This window comes from Tursiops truncatus, chromosome 1 (genome assembly GCF_011762595.2).
Source record: "Tursiops truncatus isolate mTurTru1 chromosome 1, mTurTru1.mat.Y, whole genome shotgun sequence".
Lineage (NCBI taxonomy): Eukaryota > Metazoa > Chordata > Mammalia > Artiodactyla > Delphinidae > Tursiops > Tursiops truncatus.
The window spans coordinates 150,158,526-150,169,859 of NC_047034.1; the positions used below are offsets into that span (position 1 = coordinate 150,158,526).

General features: G+C 49.1%; 1 long non-coding RNA gene across 1 annotated transcript in view; it reads left to right on the forward strand.

The window, feature by feature from the left end:
• LOC141276318 (uncharacterized) overlaps positions 1–10,934 on the forward strand; it is a 345,748-nt gene extending 334,814 nt beyond the window's left edge. The window contains exon 4 of the long non-coding RNA XR_012325652.1: positions 10,413–10,934. This is a non-coding gene — a long non-coding RNA (uncharacterized lncRNA). The remainder of the gene's footprint in view (positions 1–10,412) is intronic.
• The last annotated feature ends 400 nt before the right edge of the window (positions 10,935–11,334 follow it).

Below are 11,334 nucleotides of genomic sequence, written 5' to 3' on the forward strand. Positions count from 1 at the left end.
TGTGCATGTATGCATTTGAGCCCAGGACCTGTGTCCCTTCCAGCAAACTGTGCTTGAAGTCGAACTCAAGCATGGACAGTCACCAGCCCTGCACCTGCCTCGTCACGGCTGGACGGCACACCACGGTCACTGTAGGCTCTGGTGCCCAGATGGGAAGGGCAAAGGCTGCCCACATGCTGAGAGCATGGGCAGTCCCGCAGCAGAGTGTGGGTGTGAAGATCAAGCTGGGTGACGGGCAACACAGGGTGGGAGGCTAGGTTACCGTAACAGTGAGGCCTTCGTTCGTGTGGGAGTGAGTGCAGGGCCAAAGCTCATGGGCAGATCTTCAGGGCAGGCTGGGAGAGCTGCCCAGGAGATGAGACCAGGAGGGCCCTGAGGCCTAGAGAGGAATAAAGCACATCATTGCCCTGAAAAAGCTTCCCATCCGAAGGAGGAGATGATGTGCAAATAGCCACAGTACAAGAAACCTGTGAAGGCAGGAGGGGTCCATTCTGTCTGGGTTTGGTTGTGGGGTGGTTCAGGGAAGACCATTTGAAGATGACACTTGAACTGGGCTTTGAAGGATGAATAGAAGTTCACCAGGTTAAAAAAAAAAAAAAAAAAAGGAAGAAGGGCGTTCTAGGCTGAGGAGACAGCATGTACAAAGGGGGAGTGGCTGGGGTGTAGGCCCAGAGGAGGAGTGAGGAGAAGTGAGGCTGGGAGAAGTGGGTGGGCCTTTGAATGCCAGGTCAAGGAGCTCGGGGTAGGCCCTTTATGATCAAGGAAGTAAAGGAGATGGTCAGCTCCGTGGTGCCAAGAGAGGCCTCCGGGGCCCAGGGAGAGGCTGAGAGCAAAGAGGAGGGGCTCGTGTCGGAACCTACTGAACATTGGCCATGGGAGGCCCAGGGCAGGACGCCCCTCACTGAAGGGTCTGTGCCCCACCGGGGCCCTTCAGGTCTCCCGATGAAGAGCAGCCACAGGGGCGCTGGGGTCCCCGTCCTGTGCCGGGGGCTTCTCTAGTGGAGGGCTGCTGGCCTGGCCATTAGAACCCCTCTTCCCGCCGCACGCAGCTCCCCTCCTCCACCGCCCCTGAAGAACGGTGGGCCGCCTCGCCCAGGGCAGCATCATGTAAGGATGCAGCGTTGTTACCGAGGCCCTTCTCAGCCTTCTCCCGTCCTCTCCACTACACAAGGAGGAGGCTCCCCCGCTAGAGTTGTTTTCTGTGTGATGGGTAACACTCCACAGTCGCGTAGTTTTACAGTTTCCTCTCTTGGCAGAACTCAGAACGCCTTCACATCTGTTGTCTCTCCTGGGACAGAAGAAAGAGTAGGCTCTGGGACCCGAGAGCGCTGGGCTCCGGCCCTGCCCTGTCACTCCCCTGGGGAGCAGTGTAACCGCCTGTGCCTCAGGGCCTTCATCTCCTAAATACCCACCCCCTCGGGTGGTTCCAGAATCAGATGCCAGAGCCCGTGTGAAAGGCCAGCTCGGTGCCCGTCACGTGGGCAGCTTATATTCTGTGCTGCTCTACCAGCTCACGTCCCAGTGATGGAGCAGGTGGCCTGGAAAGGCCTGTGGGTTTTTTGGTTCAAGGGTGGCATGAACAGTTCGTACCTGTGCCTCAACAGGCAGGCAGGCCCATGGACTTCATTTTCCTTTGAAAAGTTCATTCAGCAGAACTTTCCTGACACCTCCTCTGTTCCAGGCACTGGCAGACACTGGGCGCCCCGACAGGAATAAGATGGTCCCTTCTGCAGAAGGGATGTGTAAACAGATAGCAACACACTGTAAGAAAGGAGCAGAGCTGTGGAAGAGGGAGCGTGGAAGGATCAGTGGGGATTCGTCAGGTCAGGAGAATCGTGGAAGGCAGCGCGGGCGTTCCAGGCAGAGGGGCCAGCAGGTACGCAGGCATCACCGCGGGAAACCTCCTGCTTGGTGGGGCATCTGTGTTCGTGTTTACAACGACCTGCTCTGCAGAGCTCCCCATCACAGAGGAGCATCCAAGGAAGCCTGCACCTGCCCCCTTGTCAGCTCAGGAGGGTCAGATCCAGGCCAGGCTTCACAGTTTAAGAGGAACATCAGTGAGCTCTGAGATACGGCCAGATGTGCAACTTCTAGTGCCCAGCAGCAAGGGGTTTCTGATGCCTTTCTTTTTTTTTTTTTTTTTTTTTTTTTTATGGATATTTTTTTTTTTTTTTTTGTTACACGGGCCTCTCACTGTTGTGGCCTCTCCCGTTGCGGAGCACAGGCTCTGGATGCGCAGGCTCAGCGGGCATGGCTCACGGGCCCAGCCGCTCTGCGGCATGTGGGATCTTCCCAGACCGGGCACGAACCCGCGTCCGCTGCATCGGCAGGCGGACTCTCAACCACTGCGCCACCAGGGAAGCCCTGATGCCTTTCTTGCTTTGAGTTGAGGGCATGTGTTACCCACAAACTCAGAATTAGTCAGGGAAACGTTATTGCTGTGTTTGTGCTGGGGCCTGGGATAGAGATGAATAAACATGGATCCTGCCCCAAGTACAGAGAAAGAGGTGGACAGACCTTAAAGGCCCATATCAGATATCTACAGATGCTCTAACGGGGTGGGGAGGGCATTCAAAGTGCTAAGGGGCCATAGAGGAGGGGCAGTCAGAAGGCAGGAGCAGGGGCCTGTCATAAGGAGGGAATCTGAGCCAGATGATAATAAGAATAAGAATACTTACAATAACTAATGATTATTGAGCACTTACTATGTGCCCGGCACTGCTGTAAGAGTTTTATATGGATTTACGTTTCACCTACACAACAATGCTATGAGGCAAGTGCTGTCACCATCCTCTTTTACAGATGAGGAAAACTGATGCACAGAGAGGCTGAGTAACTGTCCAAGGTACACACAGCTGGCAAGTGGCCTAGCCAGGCCAAACCTGGGCAGTCTGGCCTCAGAGCCCACTCTTGAAGGACCTGGCATAGCCTAAACACTAAGCACTCTCTAAGAACTAGAGGCACCAACAGGATTGGGACCATGTCTGTCTTGCTCTAGCACATAGTAGGCACTCAGTAAAAATGCGTTCACTAACTAGAATGCACAGATGCATGGATACGTTGATCCCTGAAAGAGCAGGGACAGAAAATGGGCACAGGGACAGGCACTGCAGACAGAGGTTACAGCTGAAGCGAAGGCCTCGGGTGCTGGCACGTGGAGTTGCTTCGAGGCTCTGCCAGGTCTGGAGCACTGGAAGGCTGGAGGGGACCAGATAAGGAAGGCAGAGTTTGAAAGGGAGCTTCCCTGGCCAACCCTTCCTGTTCCAAAGACCTGGCACCTGCCCGCCTTCCCCTGCAAGCCTTCCCCACCCAACCTGTCCCACATCGAGAAAGGGAGGATGCCTTGACCTTTGTGTCCCCACACCTCTCTGTCACCCATTCCTTCAAAGGCTCCCAGAGGCAGGGGAGGCAGGGGAGGCCTGCACCACCCAAGAGGGGCTTAGGAAAGACAGTTTAAAACGTGCTCCTGTACGGGATGGCTTTCTGGATGTTTGAGGCTTCAGAGAGCCGGTGTTTTTCAAAGATCCTTCCTCCCTTCCTTCCAGCTCTGTGGGCTATGCATGGGAAACTAGGGCTGGGGCTTAGCTCTGTGGCTTCCTAGCTGGGCACCGTTGGGTAAAGCAATTCTGTGCCTCAGTTTCCATCTCCATAAAGTGGGAATAAAAACAACAGGATTAAAGTGAGCAAGGTTTGGGGAAACTCCCATTCAGATCGCGGCTCAGTGAAACGTGGTTTCTCGGCTTCCTGCTTTGCTTCTGGGGCCTCAGTTTCCTCCATAAAAGGAAGACTTGGAGAATGTTGATCTCTCCAGCTTGACCTTCTAGGATTCAAAGCTGTCCACACTGGAGGACTAGATATACAGACACATTTACACATACATATGACTGTAAGTATATACAATGTAATCACTTTTATAAATTTAAAATGTATACTAAATTATATTTAATATAAACATATAACTGACAGTACCTTTGTTGTGTTTCCTTCTGATTGAAAAAGTAATACATATTTACTGAGAACATTTTGGAAGGTACAGAAAAAGGAAAAGTTTCAGCCGCTATTGCACATTTGACACTGCCTCTTAGATAGTCAGGGAATTCCTCTCCCACCTTTTCTCCTATGCACATACACAGATTTTTCAAAAACATATTTGGGATTGTACTCCGCATCCTATTTTTTCACTCAAGCTGAGCTATGGAGCCAGGTCTCTGGGCAGGGCTGTCGTCCCCACGCCCGGGAGGAACCAGAGGCAGCTGCTACCACAGCTGTTCTGTGCCCGCTCCCCTGCTCCTGCCTGGGCGGCCGGCTGCAGGCATCTGACCTTCGGATGTTCTGTGTCTCTGGCGGGTGCACATTTTACACTAATTTTAGCCTAGCCTCTCAGGCCCGCTGGCCTTGGGGGCTGCACACAATGGACGGCTTATGTAGACAGCTGCCAACAGTGCAGGAAGAACCGTCCCACCTTAAAATGTTCCCCATCACCGGCCAGTCCTCTGCTCTCAGAGAACAAGCCGGCTCCCTGTTCCTTCTCTCACCAGGAAGGGGCCAGTGTTGATGTTCCCAGCCCAGCAGGCTGGACCTGGCGGGCAGGTGGCCCACCAAACACATGGGCGATTGCTTCTCTGGATGGGGCCGTGTTTTTACAGGACAGGCTTGAATTTGAGCTGGAACAGCTGAGAGAGACTTCCCAAGAAATTGCTGGGTGGTGAGTTTGCAGCAGGGCAGCTGGGTGTCTGAAATGTCCCTGGGTGCGTATAGAGAGCCTTCCAGAGCCTCACCTTAATGCTTTACCTTTGTCAAGTTTGTACAAACGTACAATGTTCTTTGACATCCGGTTTTGTCCTGATGACAGCCCTGTGTATTGGGTGACAGAATTCCCATTTTACAGGCAAGGGAACTGAGGTCGAGATGGGGAAGTAATTTGTTCAAGGTCACCCAGCAAGTCAGTGGCAGGGGCTTGAACATGAACCTGGGTCTCTCACCCCAAGTCCAGGGCGCTTTCCATTCACTGGCATCGTACAGGTAAGGGGTTCACCCAGGTTCATATGCACCTGCTCTGTGTTTCCTTAGGTTTCGTATTGTTTTTGAAAAACGGAGATACTTTAATTTTCACCTTAAAAGTCATACGTGATTATTGAAAATAAATATACCTAGTTGGTCTGTTTCTAAAGCACAGATCTGATCGTGGGAGATTCTCGCTTCAAAATGTGCGATGTCTCCCTTTGTCCACAGAGTGAAGTCCACGTGCCTTAGCCTGACTTCCAACCTTCACAGCTTGCTACCTGCTCAACCCCTTCCCCACTCTCTCCCAGTCTGGGCTCCCCCAGCACTTAGATAGCTCTACCGTGGCACCAAGGTGGGGCTGGAAACTTTCCTTACAATCTGCCTCCTGAGCAGAATAGAGCCATGAGGCAAGAAACCAGGGGGTTACTCATCTCCATGTCCCTGGGGCCCACCCGCGGCCAGACGTGGAGCCAAGACCAGTAAATGTATTGGTCCCCAACCCACGCTCCTTCATGAGAAACTGGAGCTTTGATCTATGCTTAGAAGAAAGCCGAGGCCTGCCCGGCAGCTGCCAGCCCCATAAGGAAGTTGCTGCTTGGCCGGACTCCCAGGAGGGGCCTGCAGGGCCAAGTCAAGGAACACCAGCCCTGGGCAGGCTGGGAGGAGGAAAACGGAAGGGCGTCCCCAGATGTGTGCTGGAGACCAGCCCCTTACCCCATGGCAAACCTTCCACCTCCACCCCCTCCCCTCCGCAGTCCCTTAGTGACAATACAGCCTGTGTCATACATCCGCAGCCCGGACAGTGGCTCTTTGACCCAAGTCCGATGCTCTTCAGGAACAATCCATAGGGATCACAGCTGCTCTGGGGGGAGAAAAGTTCTCTAGGGACTATCTTGGCTCAGTGAGGGCAGGACCCTCTCTCTCCGACTCCGTGGGGGGCTCCTCTCTGGGCGTAGCCCCTCAGCCTCCCAGACTCTGGGCTCTGGACATTACTGTGCGAGAGGCAAGGCCTTTAGAGTCCCACAGCCTGAGCTCCTGCCAGTCCTGTCAGTTACTAGCTCAGGGTTCCATCTCTCTGAGCCTCAGTTTCTGCATCAGCAAAATGGGACTAGTGATACCAGCCTTTCAGGGTTTTTGTATCTTGCAGGAAAGTGCTTTTCAAAAAGCCTAGCAGAGCAGCAGACACACGGTGAATGCCTGTGCTCCTTCTTCTGGAGGGTTCTCAAGGCCTCGAGAGCCTCCCTGAGAAGTGCCAAGGCTGCTCGGTGAGGATGGAGGTCTCTGGGGAGAGGTGCTGGGGCAGGTTGTACATGGCACAGCAATCTAGCAGCTACCACTTCTCTGATTCTGACGTGGTGTCGGGGATTTAGCCAAAGACAAACATTTTGTTTTCTAACGAAAGCCCGTGGAAGAGTAGACTTTTATGACGGTTGTTTCACTTCACTTTCAGCTTTCTAGGAAGATGTCTTTCGTTCATTTATTCATTCGTTCTACAAATGTCTCCATGGCCTTGACCACCTGCCAGATGTGGCAAGAGATGCACAAACAGGCCATGCAGGGCCCCTGCCTTCCAAGAGCCCACCGTCTCACTAATAATTGTCATTCAGGGTAAAAATGTAGGAATGACATGGGAAAGGCACAGTGTTGGGGTAGGGAGTGATCGTTTCCTGAAGGGTTGTTTGGGAAAGGATCCGTGAAGAAGGTGGCACCAAAATGAGCCAGTTAGGAAGCACAGAGGGAAAAGACCCCAGTCTCCAAAGAAATAGAGGCGTAAAATTCCAAGAATAAACTTAGGAAGTCATTGTGGATTAGTCTATAAGTTAAATGAAATCCCAATTAATATCTCAACAAAATTTTGTAATAAAATGATTATAAAGTACATCTGGAAAGATAAACGTGGATGAATAGCCTAGAAAAATTCAGTGTTGGTAAAGTGTAGCTCAGTGGACCTGAACAGAGCACCCAGAAGCAGGTGTAAGTGAGCGTGGTGTTTAGAATTAGAGACAAAAAGGCTGATGATTCCTGACATGCTATAAAGACAACCAGTTAGCTATTTGTAGATGGAAAAAAAAGAATGAAACTAGATCCATAATTCAGTCCTCACATCAAAATATTTCCTAGGTGAAGAAAAAGCATGAAACCAGAAAAGTACTAGAAGAAAAACAATGAGGGAACATTTATGTCATACTGGGAATGGAGAATGCCTCCTTAAGTAGAAAACTAAATCCAGAAATCATGAAAGAAAATAATTAAAGACCCCATGGGCAAAAAACACAATAATCAAGGTTAAAAGATTATAACAAGCTAAGAAAAGTATTTCAATTTGCAAAAGACAAAATGCAGGGCATATTAAGCGTATGAAGGGTAGTCACCAGTAGTCAAAGGATGTACATTAAAGAATCAAGTTGTATGTTTGGGTGCCTATTTCTTGTTTTATAATTTTTTTAAATTTAGTTTTATTTTTTAACTAATGTGTTTATTTTTGGCTACGTTGGGTCTTCGTTGCTGCGTGTGGGCTTTCTCTAGTTACAGTGAGCGGGGGCTACTCTTCGTTGCGGTGCGCAGGCTTCTCATTGCGGTGGTTTCCCTTGTTGCAGAGTATGAGCTCTAGGTGCACGGCTTCAGTAGCTGTGGCACGCAGGCTCAGTAGTTGTAGCTCGTGGGCTCTAGAGCACAGTCTTAGTAGTTGTGGTGCACAGGCTTAGTTGCTCCACGGCATGTGGGATCTTCCAGGACCAGGTCTCAAACCCGTGTCCCCTTTATTGACAGGCAGATTCTTAACCGCTGCGCCACCAGGGAAGTCCAGGTGCCTATTTCAAAGCATGGGAAAACCTGGGGAAATGAGGAATGGGACACAGGGACACTGGAGCACTGTTAGTGGATTGTGAATTGATACATTTTCTGGAGGGGAGGTTTAACTGTATGTACCAACATTTTCAAATGGGCATACCCTTCAACTCAGCAGTCCACTTCTAAATAGGTATCCTAAGGAAACAATCAAAAAGTGCCTGGAATTGTATGTATAAGAAGGCAACAGAGCACAGTGGTTAAGAGTGAGGCATCAGAGGTCAGAGAGACCTGGTTTCATGCCATGTGACCCTGGAAGAGTTACTTAACATCTCTAAGCATCAGTGCCCTCAACTGTAAAGGGGGCATCATAATAACACGACTTTCATAGGCTCGTTGTGAGATAATATTCAATGAGATGATACTTATAAAATTCATAAATATGATTTATATAAATGTAAATTTATCTGTGTACTTGTTTATAAATAAAATTCAGTGAGATAATACTTACAAAACTCTTAGCAGAGGGCTGCGCCCATAGTAAGTGCTGAATAAATGTGGCTATTTTATTATTAGCAATAAGGCTGTTTATCTTAATGTTGTTTATAATAGTGAATAATCGGAAACAACCAAACTGTCCATCAGTAGGTTAATAAGTAAAAGAATGCTCGTGGAGGTGCAGCCGTCTTGAGACCTGTGTCTATGGGTCTGGAAAGGTGTTTTTCACATAATAGTGTATGAATATTTTTTAAAAGGTGTCAAAAGAACGTGGAAGGTATGTTCTAGATGGTATACATCTGTGTATCTAGAAAAGTACTGTTCATTCTTGTTATTAACAGTAGTTAAGTTCTATAAAGTTCCACAAACACTGAATTTATTTTGTGAGCACTGAACCATTGTTCCTAGGAGAAATACAGCATTGGTGCCTGTGAGCCTCTGGTCACAACTTTCTCGTCAACCTGTCAGTACGTAACCTTGCTGTATGTGTGTTTCTATCAAAACACCTTATTTAATATGTACTGCTGATTCATTAACATTGCACTCATGGCCAATAGCCCTGTAAGTCTTGCCTGAACGAAGCATATCTAACACACGCGTTGTCTCTGTAAGGCACATCACAGTGAAATCACTGACAAAAAGCACAAAAATGCAAACATCATGACATTAAATAGACTGTAAAAAGGACACTTGTTGACATAGGGGAGCTGAAACAAGAAGGCAGTGTCGATGGACATTTAGGTGGCTTCCATGTCTTGGCTATTGTAAACAGCGCTGCAATGAACATTAGGGTGCATGTATCCTTTCGGACCATGTTTTTCTCCATGTATATGCCCAGGAGTGGGATTGCAGGATCCTGTGGTAGCTCTATTTTTAGTTTCTTAAGGAACTTCCCTACTGTTCTCCATAGTGGCTGCACCAATTTACATTCCCATCAACAGTGTAGGAGGGTTCCCTTCTCTCCACACCCTCTTCAACATTTGTTGTTCGTGGATTTTTTCGTGATAGCCATTCTGACTGGTGTGAGGTGATATCTCATTGTAGTTTTGATTTGCATTTCTCTAAAATTAGCAATGTTGAACATCTTTTCACGTGCCTCTCGGCCATCTGTATGATTTCTTTGGAGAAATGTCTATTTAGGTCTCCACCCATTTTTTGATTGGGTTGTTTGTTTTGATGATATTAAGCCGCTTGTGGGGAGACTCAAATCTTTTGCTCTGCGCGTGTCTGCAAATGACCACAAGAGCGCCATGAGCATTGATTTCAGGATTGCAAGCCAACTTAGTGAGTAGGTGAATCTACAAATGCAGAAACCTTGAATAATGACAATCAAAAAAAGATGGTCTCTAAGATGGTATCTAAAAAGATGGTATCTAAAAAAAGATGGTCATGTAAATGATAGTTATCTGACGGTCAGCGTGAAAGGTAATTTTCCCCTCTTGCTTCCTTGTACTTATAATGCTTTAACTATTTTATGGTGGACATGTGTAAGTAAAATCAGGCAAAGCAGTAAAGTTCTTTTCATTTTGGGAAGAAACACTTGTCACTGATGGCTTTCCATCGTCAAGATAAAAGCCAAACTCAGTAGAATAATAAAAACAGCTAATAATTTTAGATAATGCTTACTATGCACCCCACAGATTTCTAAGCCCTTTATGTATATTAATTCGTGTACTCCTCACCAAAAGAGATAGGTACTATTACTATATTACCCTCATTTTAAGGTGAGAAAACTAAGGCAAAGAGAGGTCAGATAACTTGCCCAAGGTCAGAGCTAGTGAGAAGCAGAGTTCAGATCAGAACCCAGTCTGGGTTCTGGCTCCAGTCTGGCTCCAGAATCCATGCTTTCAACTAAAATTCCATGAGCGCATGCTCAGTGCCTAGCCTGGCTCTGGGTCGCAGAGATGCCCAGGAAAATCTGACCAAGAGACTTGCAGTCTGGAATGACGGCAGCAACAAGAATGCACCAGCACTGTAGGCTCGTGGCAGGGCGGTGGGGTGCTTCCCGGCCCAGCCTGAGGGCTCAGAGAAGGTGGCATGCTTTAGCCCAGCACTCCAGGGCCCCCGAGTCTGGCTCCTCTTCCTTCCTCACCTTCTTACAGGCACACCCTCTCTCCCACCAGGGCATCCCACTCACAGCCACATGCAACCATCCCCCTCTCTGAAGGAGCTCAAAAGTCATCTTCTTGGGGCTTCCCTGGTGGCACAGTGGTTGAGAGTCTGCCTGCCAATGCAGGGGACACGGGTTCGAGCCCTGGTCTGGGAAGATCCCACATGCCGCGGAGCAGCTAGGCCCGTGAGCCACAACTACTGAGCCTGCGCGTCTGGAGCCTGTGCTCCGTAACAAGAGAGACCGCGACAGTGAGAGGCCCGCGCACCGCGATGAAGAGTGGCCCCTGCTCACTGCAACTGGAGAAAGCCCTCGCACAGAAACGGAGACCCAACACAGGAAACATAAATAAATAAATAAATAAATAAATGTAAAAGTCATCTTCTTTCTCAACATCAGGAAGAAGCGAGGGCTCCTTCCCCTGATCACCGCTCTATTTTGGAGCCATTGTCTCTACTCACCTGTCCATCTACCCCCTCGAATGAACTTGTCTCATTTCATCTATCAGTAAAAGTGTGTTAAATGAATAAATAAACAAACGAGTGGAAATACCTAAGATTCTGAGCACCGCCCCCCCCCCAAACACAGGCCAATGGGACTGTAGCACAGTTGCTGTTGAAGGCTGCCCAGGCTCTGGAGGGCTGCTCTGTCTGCCCTGGAGCCTCTGCGACCACAGCATCGGGTGGTGGAGCTGACAGGGCTGCGAGACCAACATTACGCAGGGTGTTGTTTCTGTGGCTTCTGAAAAACCCCCACCCCAGCGGGAGAGACTAAGAAAGGTCCCATTCAGCTTCTCTTGGCATTTCCAAGGGAAAGGATGGGGTTTGGATTGGCTGGGCTAGGGACATCTTTTCTAAAATAGCCTCATGCATATTCAGCTGCTCCCTGAAATAGTCGGGTGGCTATTTTAAGCGGCTTCTACTCAGATGCCCACA